At 40.2% G+C, this 15,785-nt stretch overlaps 1 protein-coding gene across 3 annotated transcripts in view; it reads left to right on the plus strand.

The window, feature by feature from the left end:
- Nucleotides 1–15,785, plus strand: part of LOC135484506 (uncharacterized) — a 47,551-nt gene that overhangs the window by 4,828 nt on the left and 26,938 nt on the right. The window lies entirely within an intron of this gene.

The raw sequence follows: 15,785 nt of genomic DNA on the forward strand, positions 1-15,785 counted from the left end.
TGTAGATAACAGCAACATTAGATATCAAAAGTAACTTGTAGATAACAGCACATACGATATCAAAAGTAACTTGTAGATAACAGCACATACGATATCAAAAGTAACTTGTAGATAACAGCACATACGATATCAAAAGTAACTTGTAGATAACAGCACATACGATATCAAAAGTAACTTGTAGATAACAGCACATACGATATCAAAAGTAACTTGTAGATAACAGCACATACGATATCAAAAGTAACTTGTAGATAACAGCACATTAGATATCAAAAGTAACTTGTAGATAACAGCAACATTAGATATCAAAAGTAACTTGTAGATAACAGCACATTAGATATCAAAAGTAACTTGTAGATAACAGCACATACGATATCAAAAGTAACTTGTAGATAACAGCAACATTAGATATCAAAAGTAACTTGTAGATAACAGCACATTAGATATCAAAGGTAACTTGTAGATAACAGCAACATTAGATATCAAAAGTAACTTGTAGATAACAGCACATTAGATATCAAAAGTAACTTGTAGATAACAGCACATTAGATATCAAAAGTAACTTGTAGATAACAGCACATACGATATCAAAAGTAACTTGTAGATAACAGCACATTAGATATCAAAAGTAACTTGTAGATAACAGCACATTAGATGTCAAAAGTAACTTGTAGATAACAGCAACATTAGATATCAAAAGTAACTTGTAGATAACAGCACATTAGATATCAAAAGTAACTTGTAGATAACATCACATTAGATATCAAAAGTAACTTGTAGATAACAGCACATTAGATATCAAAAGTAACTTGTAGATAACAGCACATACGATATCAAAAGTAACTTGTAGATAACAGCACATTAGATATCAAAAGTAACTTGTAGATAACAGCACATTAGATGTCAAAAGTAACTTGTAGATAACAGCAACATTAGATATCAAAAGTAACTTGTAGATAACAGCACATTAGATATCAAAAGTAACTTGTAGATAACAGCACATACGATATCAAAAGTAACTTGTAGATAACAGCACATTGGATGTCAAAAGATTGTTACGTTGAAATAAACGAACGACATCTTGTCGATAATAGTGACATCAGAAAAACAAAACTGCCTGCAGCTTTTCTCTTCATACGAAAGAAACCCACCAGTGAATGCCTTCTTGGCATCAAAAACGCTAGTAACCCCTTTGATCTAATCAATAACTACATATATTCACAAATTCAGAGTCAATCTGTATCATTCATCAATATCAGCCGTAACAAAGAGCGTATTTTTTTGGACAAATACAACCCGATCAAATGAGCTACTGAATAGGTCGGTGCGTTTGAGATCCTTCCTTTCGAGATTTGTGTATTATGAAACCCTACACGGGATATCGCACGCTGTCATAATCATATGTCACATATTATGGATTTTTGTCATTAATTTTAATGGAAATTGCAATTAGACGATTCATCTAACCTCCATCACCATGGTGCTGGGTTGCTGCTCTTGTTATTTCCGAGTGTGTTGCAGGTTGTGTTGGGGCGGACTCAAGCTAGGCATGCAACGTTCTGCACTCCGACGCCGTGCTTGAAAATATGTCTAAAGGTTTCGCGAGGAAAGACTGGCGTTTGAACGCCGCCACTGATCGAACACTGTAATTCATATCAATCCATATCATACCCAATATCATTTCTCTGAGACGATCAAAAACTATGGCGAAGCTAGCTCTAGCAAATTCACTTAGTCTAGATAATGTTTGCGATATGTAAGGCGATTTTCTCTCGTACGCCGACAACGAAACCATTACGAGAAGCGTACAGGCTATATTGGAGAACATGATTGGGACCCAGCGAGCAATGTGTAACCAAATAAGCCAGAAGATGATTGGCCACCGCAACAATCTTCCGCATCATTTCCCATCAGAGGTATCAGGTACACGAACAACCGCCATGTCGGCCAATCATTATGCCATTCGATTTGTCATACCGAGACTTGGACGCTGAAATTATACCCTCGCGGTGCCCCGGGATCGTAATATTCTTTTAGAGCCGAGCACATATATCATCAGATGGACATGCGGTGGTTTTATTACACCCTCAACCCTATGAATTAGAAAGGTCGCCCTTGAGCGCTTCACCATACCAACGGTTTCTGTGATATCAGCCGGAAACATTCATTTCGAAGCTAGTAAGCGTTATTTCATTGTTGCATTTGTCATACCAGCAAAAACTGTCATATCAAGTTACATCAGATGAGTTTACAACCACGAAAACGTTTTTCCTACAACTGCATCCAATTTGGCGTCGTCGTGGATGATCACACACCTAAACAACGGCACAACTAGACAGTATTCTGGCCGTTTGGCCAAAAATTACAATTCCTGGTGTTGCAGTGGGTGAAAAAGTCACCAGGTAACAGGAAAATGGCCGAGGTTTGTATGCTTCTGTATTCGTCACTTCGCAACACCACTGACGCTGACATATGGCATGGTGGTCACAAATACTCTTTGTTTGCCATGCCAAAACTTGCACCCTATGTGTATACTGCTGGAAATCAGCTACAAACTGAAATAATTGAATTTCATAAGTTAATCCCTTGGCAGTAAAGAAAGCATTCTCTGTGAGAGCTGAGGCTGACGGCGATATTGATTTTAACAGAGATATTGAATTTCTATTCTAATATCGGAAGCAAAGGTGCGCGGATGTATCACGATTCTGAAGAGAACTGCACGCAATACAACAAATTGGAGGTGGAAAAGAATTCGAAAGAGCGGAGGTCTCATGTGTCGAAGATTACTAAAAAGGCTGTTGCACACTTCTGCTGTTAACACCGCGATTTTACAGCATTTTCTTATAAATGCATTACAACATTTACATGTAGCATCCTATACTCGGAGAGATGTCGGAGTGGCGCTGTGGAAACGTAACATTTAACGAAGTCTGTAACGGAAATGAGACAACTGGTAGCGTATGCTTTGAGCGACAGAAAGACACTGGTTATGTTTATCTAGAAGAGAAGCTTCTTCTGTCGTGTCTGTATCATTGCAAAGGTTTCGGTGAAAAATGCGTAGGGCGTATTCTCTAGGCCTACTCTGCTCAAGGAAGAGACCTTCCGCCATCTGATCGACTGCATGTTTTTACCAATCAGAGGCATCGTATTCCTATAACGGCGAAGATTAGCTGCGCCGAACAAGCAGACTAGGTCACTTCTGATTGGCCAGTACCTGATAGGAAAACCAAATTCATTCTTTTTTGAGGAAAGTGATAATGGATGTTACCAAGCGCTTGCGTGCTTCTTTCTGTTGCTGCGGAATGAATATCGACAAGGACCTTGTCATTTCCCTTCTCGAATCTTTTCAATTGCATGCCATATATATCGAATTCTCGTCTACAGTACTGTAATGAAACAAATGTGTCCTGGGTGATCATTAGGCGGAAAAGGTCCGGTGTGGAAACCGCGCGCAGATGGTGCGACTTTCATCTCCGACTGCTCATCTCAGCCTACCAGCAATTCAACCACTGACTAGACGCTGTCTGCAGTGGAATATATACGAGCTGCGTTGTTGGATGTAACATACCCATACATTGTCATGTGTAGCGCCATCATATAGATCGATAGCGTAATGTCTTCCACATGCCCGACTCTCAGAGGGGTAGCAAAGACTCATTTCTTATTTGCTCTGCTTTGAAGAAATAAATACACATAACAGCTATTCTTATTCACAACGTGGCGGAGACACAAAAAATGTAATTTTGAATCGGCTGATATAGTTTCCATTGGGGGTTATGAGAACGTGGGATTTTCTTTGATCAATTGTCGCTGTTGCCGATGATGAAAAACACTACATGTATTGATAATATTTTGGGAAGAAATAATCGGATGAAAATCAGGCTTTTGTGTGCGTTTCAGGGGCAAAAACTAAAACCGGATTTCGGAGATTTTCAAATGGGATTGTCCAAGGCAATAGGCGGAGAACATGAAATATTGATGAGAGAATGTAATGACTTGTATCACCACCGCCCGTAGGAATATTGGCTACGGTAGGCTACTTTTACAAAATGTCAATGAAAATGATTTACGAAGGCTATTCGCACAAATGCCACATTGGGCGATAATCAATATCTGCGGGAATGAACAGTTCAACATGTTTTGTGATACGACGCCATACATTTTCCGATCTTGCTGAAGCTTGCACAGCCTGTGTGCAAACTTGATGGCCCTCGACTCCACTTTAAAACGACGTTGATATGACTACGGTCGTTAATACTGAATACAAAGTTATATAGATCGAACTCAGGACGCATCTGTTTGTACATTCCTGACAACGGTGTAATAGTTTCCTACAATGTAAATTATCATAGCTATCCCAGTATAAATTTCAGAGTATTATTTAGATTAGGCGAAAATATTCTTGTATTGGAATTGTCCACAAAACTCAATCGATTCGGCAAATGCTGCGGCCATTGTCAGCGAACATAAACGGCCATTTTGTTGAAAATCTCAGTAATGATTCCTCTTCTGCTGAACTATTTGTCTTCTCCTTGTAAAATTTTTGAGTAAGCATGAACCTTCCAATACGCTAGCTAGATTATCATACTGTGCAACTATCATTCGGCAAAATGCCAGTACGCTACAGCTACGCGGCCAACGGGCGTCAATTTTCCTAAAACCAATAATGGATCGTCAGAAACCTTCGGAACGCACCAAATGAAATTTGAATTTTCCATTAAAAACTCGGAAATTGAATGTGGGCGAATCGTATTCATACTATAGCATATCGAAATTCTAATTCCATTTTTATGGTCATTCTCATTTTAATGGCTTTCATGCTATTGTCATCATCTTTCACGCCGGGAAGTAGACATCACAGTCTAACAAAACATCATATTGTTGCCTAGCAGCTGTAAACAAATGGTTGTTGTTACGTCGTTTCCAAGGAGATTTAGGCTTGAATGAAGAAATTGTCACATTAGTCACAGTACACGACGATGTATTGTCATCCATCACTCTCTCCTTATTCAATCAATTACCTAGCTGAAGCTGGAGAATTCGTCATAAGTTTTTAATGAGATTTCTGGAGGCTTTCATGAAAGTTTGACAATTTTCTTCCATAAATGAATACAACTTCAACGACAACTTGGTTTTTTTTTAACCACGGTTCCGTTTTGTCCTCTTTGACCCATGTAGATGTAATTCTCACCCTCGCTTTCCCCTCAGAGAGCGATGAACTTATACCTGTCTGATCCCCCATTACCCTGACCAAACATCTCAGCAACCCCCTAGTAATTAAAAGCAATAACGCCAAACAGAAGCATCGCTCCAATACCATTGCCCAATTCATCATTCTGTTGCCAGAAATAATATTTGCTTTTACTAGATGACTGGCTGTTGGACAGTGTAGTGTGGGCATTTCCATCAAGGAGCAGTGATTCGCATTACCATGGTACTTGATAGCTTAAGTGGTAAAATTGAGATGGGCTGCTTTGACATTATTGGTTTTGACATGTTTATAGGGAGAAGCTTTCAATCAATAGGGATGGAACATCGATTAATACCAAGTGAAAATACTGATGGTGATTTGAACTGAATTATGTATACTGATGGTGTACTGAATTGAATACTGATGGTGTACTGAATTGAATACTGATGGTGTACTGAATTGAATACTGATGGTGTACTGAATTGAATACTGATGGTGTACTGAATTGAATACTGATGGTGTACTGAATTGAATACTGATGGCGTACTGAATTGAATACTGATGGTGTACTGAATTGAATACTGATGGTGTACTGAATTGAATACTGATGGTGTACTGAATTGAATACTGATGGTGTACTGAATTGAATACTGATGGTGTACTGAATTGAATACTGATGGTGTACTGAATTGAATACTGATGGTGTACTGAATTGAATACTGATGGTGTACTGAATTGAATACTGATGGTGTACTGAATTGAATACTGATGGTGTACTGAATTGAATACTGATGGTGTACTGAATTGAATACTGATGGTGTACTGAATTGAATACTGATGGCGTACTGAATTGAATACTGATGGTGTACTGAATTGAATACTGATGGTGTACTGAATTGAATACTGATGGCGTACTGAATTGAATACTGATGGTGTCTTGTGCCAAAATATTGACTGCTCGTTCGCCGGAACTCGGAGTATATGTGCAGATGCTTGTACTAAGCTATTACCCAGGCGTTGGAGTCTGCATTCCAAAGAAATGAATGCCAGCATTATCAACACATTTGTGTTGTGCCTGGCAAGGTTGCTTTGCATGCATAGTTTGACCGTACGGTCTTGGAGATTGTGTCTTATGCCAAATTCACACAGTGTTATCTTTTTGTACATAATTATCTGACCTTCTTTCTTAATGAACTGGGGCCTCACTAAAGTACTGCATTCTAGTAATGCTTGCGAACCCTCCAGACTGTCAATTTTGTTTTAGTTAAGTAGTGCAAACATCCTTGGTAACACAGTGATGAAGACAGCGTCGTCAAGAGTTTTCGCCTCAAATCCTGTGATTGTGTATCACGTGCATGTGCTGCATATGCAATTGAAATGAAGACAGATTATGCTGTAACATGCAAGTCGAGGCAAGTCATGCGAGTCGTGACTATTTTGATATAAAAGTCAAAGCAACTGTGCGCTGTATATGCAAGTCAAAACAAATCAATATTGCAATATCTTTGACGACCCTCTATATACGTATAAAGATCGGCTGATTGTTTGCCAGGGACAGGGTAGCCACCGCGGTAGCCAATCCCATGGTCCCCGATGAGGCCAATGACACATGATGTTGTTGGCCACCGTTCAAACAACGAGGGAAGATAAACAAGGTATCGAGCCAGCAGATGAGGTAGGAGCGAAAAGCTCCGGGTGATATGAAGCCTAATAGAACAGGGACGAAAATATACATTTGCTGAAATAAAAATTTGGGGTCAAAAGAAGAAAAAGCTAATCTATTAATAAACAAATCCATATTTTTATTCTTAACAAATTACATTCCCAAATTCTTCTTTGAACTTACCAATGAAATATCTTGAGAAGCTAAAATATGTTCCCAATTTATAGCCACGATATATAATGTATGCTAGTGCCCATTAATTTCTTCTATAGGGAAATAAGCACCTGTTGGTCATGCTCACCCAACATCTCACTTGCTTTAAAATGGCTATTCCGGTGAATTTGAGCCGTGTTATCAACAGTCACCGTGGGATACGGTAGGATACCGGCTGCTTTATTCAGCCATCCAGTGATTTCTACAAATACGGATGTGAATTAATGATAGCCATTAACCCCGGTAGCCGGGCTTAATGTGCAGGAAGTCCTGGTTGCCGAGTGTTCCGGTAAATCGACCGCGCCTTTTGCATGTTTGCATTCACTGTTGCTCAAAGGTTACGCTGCAAAGAATATCATCATCATGAAATTATTTTTTCCTGAAAAAGTGACATTGAAGTAATGCACGTTGTTGTACAAGGTTAATGGGCGATATCTTTGCCTTTGGAGGATATTAACTGGAACAGATTTCAGCATTAGTAGTAGCACTGAGGGGGTAATGAAGCGTTCTTAAACATTCGGACAGATTGTTGCAAAAAATAGTAGGTGAATCAATATCTACTGAAGAGAAGTTGACCGCCTCCTAAATCTTACGAATTGCTTGAACTTGTTGCAAGTCACAGTGGGATCGGCGGCAAAGAACTTTATCAGCTTAGTAAAATTATTTTGTAAAGGGCTACTGGTGTAATGTACAAATCTGAATCAGCCAGTCACAATATATTATCAGTTGACATCTTTGTTTGAAAATACGTGTTCCTGTCATTAATATCTTCATTGAAAGAGACGTGTTGCATGAGAAATGTGGATGTTGATAATCGAAAACAAAAACAGGCATGCGTGCTTGTTTTAAATCTCTAAGTCATCTCGCATCGCACTGTCTGTGGTTATGTTGACAATCTGCCGATATTGTGACATTCTTCCCCGCAGCAAGTCCTGTTATCGTGTTACTGTCATTAATTACTTCTCTAATCCAGTTCTTAAGAAAAATTGCGACAGTAATCTCACACAACGCCTGTTGATAAATTGAAAGGAAAGCCACAAAATAATTTACGCAGCATTTTTTCATCAAAGCGTCAAATGAAACGCTCGAAATATCAGAAGTCGTATCTTCCTTTGACTGGTTATGGCCTCCCGTCATTTAATCTCCTAATGCATTCGTCACGTTCTTTGCCAGCTCTTTGATGTTCCAGACAGATATGACATTCACTCTGTCACCGCAATTGGCTCTTATTCCCTCACCACCCACCCGTCAGCCGTAATGGCCAAGTTGTAAGACATGGTGTGGGAGAATTCGACATGTCGATGGTTATATCTGCGATTTTAAAATTCTGGCTAAAAGCCACCGAAATTCGTTTATGCCAGAACTATCGATGATTTGAAGAACATAAAGGTAACTGCTAATAATGATTAAAGCTACACATTTGAATTAGGTTATTTTTTTGTTGTGATTTCTATTGCAAGTAGGCCTAACAGTGTATCGTATTGATAGTGATGCTGAGTAGCTTGACAAAAGAATAGGTAACTGGTATACTCAAAGCTACATGACTGTGTAGGTTATTTCATAGAGCAAATTCTCTTTGATCAATGCAGAACTCTAATGGAAGTTGCCTTTTAAAGAATGAAAATAATAATAAAAGATCTTAGATGTTCGTAACAGGTAGCCATGCTACTCTCCTCCTCTCCTCCTTAATAGCTCTTTTTTTATCTGCCTTTGCAGAGGTGAAGTAATAAAGAAGACACGACATAGAGAGATTGCCTTAAGGTGTTATGTGACTTCTTTCTCATCTCACCTCAAGATAAATGTGACTTGTCGCGAAAATAGCAGTTATGGGAATGGCGCGTGCGGTCTCCAAGGAGTTGACATGTCACGACAGAGACTGATAAACTGGCAAGGGAATCTTTAACAATTTATCACACCTTTAGACGGAACCCTTAGAAGTGAACTCTTAAATGTGCCACTAGCTGTAGTGAGATCTTCATTTATGTCCCATTTACTGTAAGTAACTGTGTTAGGGTCTATAAGAGTCTTGATAGTATTGTTGTTCAGACTTCACCTCGCTTTCTGCTCTTGATGAACGCAATTTGGTGACCAGATAAAGCCTGTTGTTGTCAAGTCTTTTTCGTGTTTGTAAAAAGACAATGTATCGCAATGGCCAAGGCTGGTTCAGGTAAAAAACACATGTTCGAATCTATTAAAGATGTGACGATGAGTCTAATAAGCTAGTTAATCAAGGCGAAGAAGAAAAAAAAGTGAGAAAATTATCCAGCTCTGATACAGTTTTTAATGAAAACCTCCACGTTTTCGTAAGCCTATACTATGAGGGAATTGTTACTGACCGAGGTTGTAGCAGACCAATTCTTAGCTTTGGAGCGGAGCAAAATAGAACAAAAACCAACCTCTCGCCTTCAGACCAACGACTTGTGCACTAGAGCCAAAACTACGTGAAAAGTTACCATTTACCACAAACCAATATTGGCAATTTCTGAAGCCAATTTACACTGTTAGATTCTATCTTATATCCGTGATATCTGCGTCGTGATTGTTGGCCCTCATCGTTAGTCAAACCTTGCTCTGATTTCTGATAGATATTGCTAGTCAGGCTTCTCCAATTGTCCACGGAGTCGGACAGATTTGTACACAGGTTGAGTTGTTGCTTCTCGGCGAGTAGATCACGCCAAAGGACAGTCACTGGCATGACTGGTAGCCAACAAGGGACACCTGTTGGGTTGCCTTTGGCGCAGGACCACAATGGTCAAGTTGCATGTGGTGTACGAAGAGACAAATCCAAAGGGCTTTTATTTGTAGCTAAAGAGGCACAGGGGTTGTCTGGCTTCTGGCATGGATACCACACAAAAGGACAGTTGTTTGTAGTTAAATGAAACATAGGTTTTTTTATTCTTGCGCTGAGACCACTCCGAAGGGCAGTTATTGGTGGCTAACGATTTGGCAAGCGATTTTTTAAAGACTTTTCATGCCAACAAATGTATGTGTTGTTTGTACAATATTGCACATCAACAGACTAAATGCAATTCCTAATAAGGTCATGTGATGTATTATATTTTCTCTCTGTCGTCTCAGTGATATCAACCCTCAATTTAACACTCCTGACAGTCTTCTCATGCAGCTCACGCATTGATATATCATCAATCCCTCATGACCGTAGGCAAACACAGAATCCCACGCAATCAAATCTCAGTTTCAATGATCAGCCTGTAAGCTTGGTATTCCGATACCGGGTCCGATATTCTATTCTTATGCCTGAGAAAACCCATCAGGTCTGGCTGGGCAGCCATGCGTTACTAAAGCTTCTTCCCACAGCTTATGTTCTCGTTTTAGACAACAGTCAACCATGCTCCCATATAGACAATAAATCTAAGATCGGCGATATTGATCTTATAGGTGAACCATCAGTTGGTTGCAATATCAATCTTCTGTTAGGACAGGCGATTAGATTGATTCGATCTGTCCTTCTGTCAGCGGCTCGTTCGGCATATGGGCGGTGTTTTTCCGTGTCGTGCCCGATAATGACAAGACCATGCCTTTAGTCTCATAGTTTAACCCTCAAAGATTGAACCAAGCTTTGGTTGACCTCAGTCTTTAAAACCCTTGAATTTATTTTCAGTTCCCCTGTGCACGCTGATAAAGACAAAACATGTTGTTGTTGACGCTTTCAATGACGTGATTTTTCTCGCTTAATGCCTTGTTGATGTCTAGCGGCGGTTTTTGCCAACTTCTTCACGTGTTCTTCGGCCTTTCTCTCTGTCTTGTGACGAGATGCAGGTCGTTATAGAAGCGACATTTCATACTCCGTGAGTCCCACAGGTAGGGGTTTTTATAGTGGTCAGCTTCATGCATCATGGTATGATGCATTTATTAGTAAACTACAGTGGATGTGTCAGGTTGCCAACCAGCAGCTATCCCCTGCCTTAACACCGAGTAGATAGCCTTATTAGCTCACCTGTGTCACCTTGCAGCTGTCTTAGGTTGGCCCTGGTCTCTTCCGTCTTCTCAGCGAAGGCAATCGCCATTTAAAAGTTTGGTCATTCATCTGTCAACGCTGGTAAGCAGTGTGTCGACAACGATGGTCTTATTCATCCGCATCCGTTGGCCCACACCATTCTGCCGTTGTGGCTGTGGCTCATAACGGGTTACACGGGTTGACCGATCATAATGGCTGTACACGATGTAGGTTGAGCCACGGCTGACAAACCATCATGGACAGCTAAAGATACGATTAAATCGATCATCAGGTCCTCATTAACCGCGATGCACGCCCAGGCGTGGCCCTGATCGAGCGGCGACTCGGCACGACAAGTTGGTCTAGGATTTCACTTATCATTAAAGAGCTGCAGATTTGTACCAAATTAGACATGTTTTCATATAAATGTAACTAGCATTTGAGAACCCGTAACTATGAGGGACTTAGGGAACCCACTGCACCCCCATAGTAACGGATTCTCAAATGTTAGTTACATGTAAATGTGAACATGCCTATTGGGATTCTCTGGTTTTTTTCGAGGTTTGTTAGAAATCCGACCTTTCAGGGAAAAGTCAGACAATATCGGACCTTTGTCGGATAAATCAGGAAAAAGTAAAAGAAACCGTTAAGAAGTCGGAAACGTCTCCTACCAGTGTTAAGACCCCACATGCTGAGCACGGGTTATGGATATGGACACGACACACACTACTATTTTATTTTGAACATCACATAATGACTATAAAATCCCTGAAATGTCTGCTATTTCTGCAAGAATATCTGTTCGCAGTTGATTCTATTATCTTCCACAGCTGAGTCCCCGCCGAGATCCATATCGATGGATCAGGCACAACCTCATAACAATAGATTATTAATGAAAATCGAACCATGCGCCACGTCGTGTGGGAAAGGTGACGCGAATAGTCTTGGTTTCATTCAGGAGGAGATGGAGAGGTTAACTTGATGAGCTGGGCGGAGGGATAAACATGATTTCAGGCATGTCGCTCAACTCAAACCCAAGGAAAATTTTCTAATGGTCGAGAGGAAATAATCGAAAAAGAAAGTTGATTCTGTCGACTGTAATTGTACTTGTATTTTATACAAATAAAGCGAGTAGGATGCATAATATCTAATACGATCAATCTGGGCAGATGATTGGAAAATAACCACATTAAAAAAGAAGCTGTTATTGACTAACAAATGGTCAGTAATGCAGTTAAAAACACTTGCTATGAAATTGCTGAATAAATATTTCAGAGTGGCAGTATTGGGTTAAGCGGCTCAAAGCGTGATATACGAGTGTTTCATGGTATTATAGAACCCGGATGGTACGCAGGCATTAAACAAATGATCGGTTGTTTTCTAAATCCGTCACTCCCCGATATTAAAATTAAGAGAATCCATTCTGGTTTCAGTCGATACTTTCTATTCATGTCCCCCATAGAGGATTTCCATGTATGTTCAATCGTTCATTGAAATTTTTTTAAATACCCAGACTGACAGTGTTATTGAAATAAACACTATCAGTTTGCGTATGCTGCATGGTATACTACGGGCCTAAAAAAAGGTTTTGAGCTTTCAACACAATTATATGCACCCGGAAATGTTTTTCGGTGAAGTAAAAATCCCCCTCAGGATTTTCAAATCTCGCAGCCCTTTGAAGAGTAGACATTAGGTAAAAAAAACCCCACCAATGCGATTAAATTCACGTATCACTTGGAATAAAAAAACATATGACATCCTTTCATTCCACAAGTGTTTTGCAATTCATAGACAGAATCCTCGATTCCGTCGCGTCTGTCGATAAGCATTCTCCCATTGCTAACGTATTCTCCTATAATTTGTCAACGAGATAATGGACGAGACATGGAAAGCTTTTTTTGTAATACCGGTGATGTTGATTTCAAAATCGGCAGACAAGGCGGCCCAGCTATTCACGGCAATCACGAGTTGTTAAGGAAATTATCAAACTGTGGTTACGATGCAGCAACGTGCCATGATTTTGAATAGGTTACAACGGCCGCCCATCTTATTGGCCGTGTCTTCCCTTACGTGGGATACTGGTGCATTAAGGTATTCAAGTGCCATTTTTGTGGATGTTTTCATGAGTCCGTAACTTCGACATCTTCGTAACCTTCAGGTCTGTGGATACATGTCCATTGAGTTTCGATTTGTTATTTTCACCTCGGAATTCGTGGTTCTCTAAGTCCGTGTTCTCGCGTGGAAAGTATCCCATTAAGTGAGACCGTAATTAGGGAAGATAGAGGAGGTCGGCTATTGCTTGCTAGTAATCTGTGTCTGAGAGTAACATGTCGTTTCATGGACGTTTTAGTACGGTATGTGTATCTCAACATCTATAGTACATGTACAACATGTCTGACATGCTCTCTTACAATGGGGCCCAGAGATGTTAATTTGTATTATGTTATATATAATGAAGTACAGACTTGTTTATTTCTTTAACAAATTTCGAACTTGGGTGAAGCGTTTGTTGCACCTCTTTATACATTTGCGGGATCGCGCCTCTTCCCATTGCTTCATGCGTCTGATCCCGTGAAGTAGAGAAGTCAGTTGAAAATTATAGCTTGATGCCCGATAGGATACAGGATACTGAAGAAAAACACTACGAAAGACAACAGTAATTGGCTTTTGAAACTCAAATGTTTAAGCTCGCTGAGACCAAAGGCCATCAGTACAATGTCTGCTCGATTATCTCTGCTGAGCCTGAGAGCGACCGGTAGTATTTTTCCGCCGAATAACTCCAGCTCCTAATAGCAAGTCATCTACAGAGGAGAACCAACTGAATATCAAGTTGTAAAGAGATCAATAGTACACCAGTGTGTCAGAGTAAACTAATACTGCATGTACACATGCAAACAGCCCACTCGGTCCCATGAAAGATGACTCATATGGTCCCACCATTACGCGATTGGAATAGCCTCTACATATTTAGCTGATGGTTCTGCCGTAGATCATAATATTTGACAATCAAATTATCGTAATATCGATGTTGTCAATGGCTAATGTTGTTAAGTAGTTAGGCATACGGTTCAGGGTTTCGCCGCTAACGGCCATGCTAGGTATTACTACTATTCAGTATGTTGTGTGTGTTTGTGTGAAGTCCCATTCCAGTATATCTTTTGATCGACGACCTGCCTTCTTTGTCACAAGTGAAGCGATAATGTGGTACAAGTAAATCTCTTAAGATATAAGAGAAAAGCGTTGTTGCTCACTATTAGGACCTATAAAACACTCGGCGGTGCAAAAGTGGCTGCTCGACTTATCATTTCACGGCAATTCGGCCACTTTTCATAGCCTCATGGTCTTTGCGCAGGTAAACCTACCTATACACTGATTTCCATCGGATGATCTGGTACTGACTGAAGTCGACTAAGAAAACCCGTGGGAATGAATGAGCTTGTTTCATATATACTATAATAGCAAAGTGCTTGCGACCCATTGGGATGTTTGGGCATCCCAAGGCAGTTGGATTAAAATGCTAGGCTGCGTTTAGCAACACAGGATGAAACAAAATAATCAAATATTAAGTTGAGAGCTGTACGTCAACTATAGGACATTTTGGGCGATGAGTAATGTATATATTTTCAATGATGACATGTACTGAAAATGCAGTCCGTTCTCGATGAGACTATACTCCAACTCATCTTGACCCTCAATGTATTGACAATGCTAAGCTTTACAGACAACACGTGTATGGTCGGATGTAACGGAGGCAATACCACTGGAGGTTCAGTACGCTCTTGTTAAACCTGCCCATATAGCCTGCACAGATGATGTCATCCCGCTATCACTCCGGACACCGCCAAACAGTATCATTTCAGTCAATACTAGAAATGGATGCATATCAAACAACAAACCAGCGCCTTCTGCGTAATCCGACACTCTAAAAGACAGAAAAAGAAGAAGTCAAAAATAATGCTGCGCTGAGGAACGAGACTAATTATTTGTCATCGAGAAATCATATTAGTTCAATCAACACGTAATCCACGTGCTGCATTGAGATAGATATAGCACTTGGATAGAAATGTTTCTGTTAAAGGAAATCTGTAGTTTTACATGAAACGATGTTGTTAAAGAGTCATTGTGGTCGTGTGCTATGTCGTTTTTTCATTCAGTCTACTTCAAGCAGCCGGACGCGACCTGGGAAGGATCAAAAACCTGACCAGACCATGTGTGAGTAAATGCATTGGCATGTTAGAAACGCTCATTGAGGAGAAACGTGCAGCTTCGCGTATTGGTTTTTCCTCAAAGGAATATCTCAATTTCCCTCCATAAAGGACACGTACACATCCTAGTAATTCAACCAATCGCAGCCCACCGTCTACTCAATTAGGCAGATGTCGCTAAGGCCTGTCCAGCCCCGATAAGAAGATTGTAATAGGTGCTTTGGCTATAACGACATTCCCATCGAAATTACCTCCTTAGTTGGCCATCTTCTGGTGTGGCCGTTGTGCGGGCAGTGCATCGCTATGACTGAGCGGAATGTAATGCGAGTGATGCTGTGATTGAGAGCTTGCTTGCTGGTAATAATAATGTAGCATGACAAATGGGAAGACAAGCTCGGCTTCATTCCTCGTCCATGATGGATAGAGACCGCAATGTCTGATCTGAATGCGAATCGCCTCATAAATATCAATCACGCATTCGAGACTTTGCATATAAACAGGGTGAAAACATCTTGCAATAAAGTATAAGAAGTTATTTTATTTCTGCTTACATTT

The sequence above is a fragment of the Lineus longissimus genome, chromosome 1 (assembly GCF_910592395.1).
Source record: "Lineus longissimus chromosome 1, tnLinLong1.2, whole genome shotgun sequence".
NCBI lineage: Eukaryota > Metazoa > Nemertea > Pilidiophora > Heteronemertea > Lineidae > Lineus > Lineus longissimus.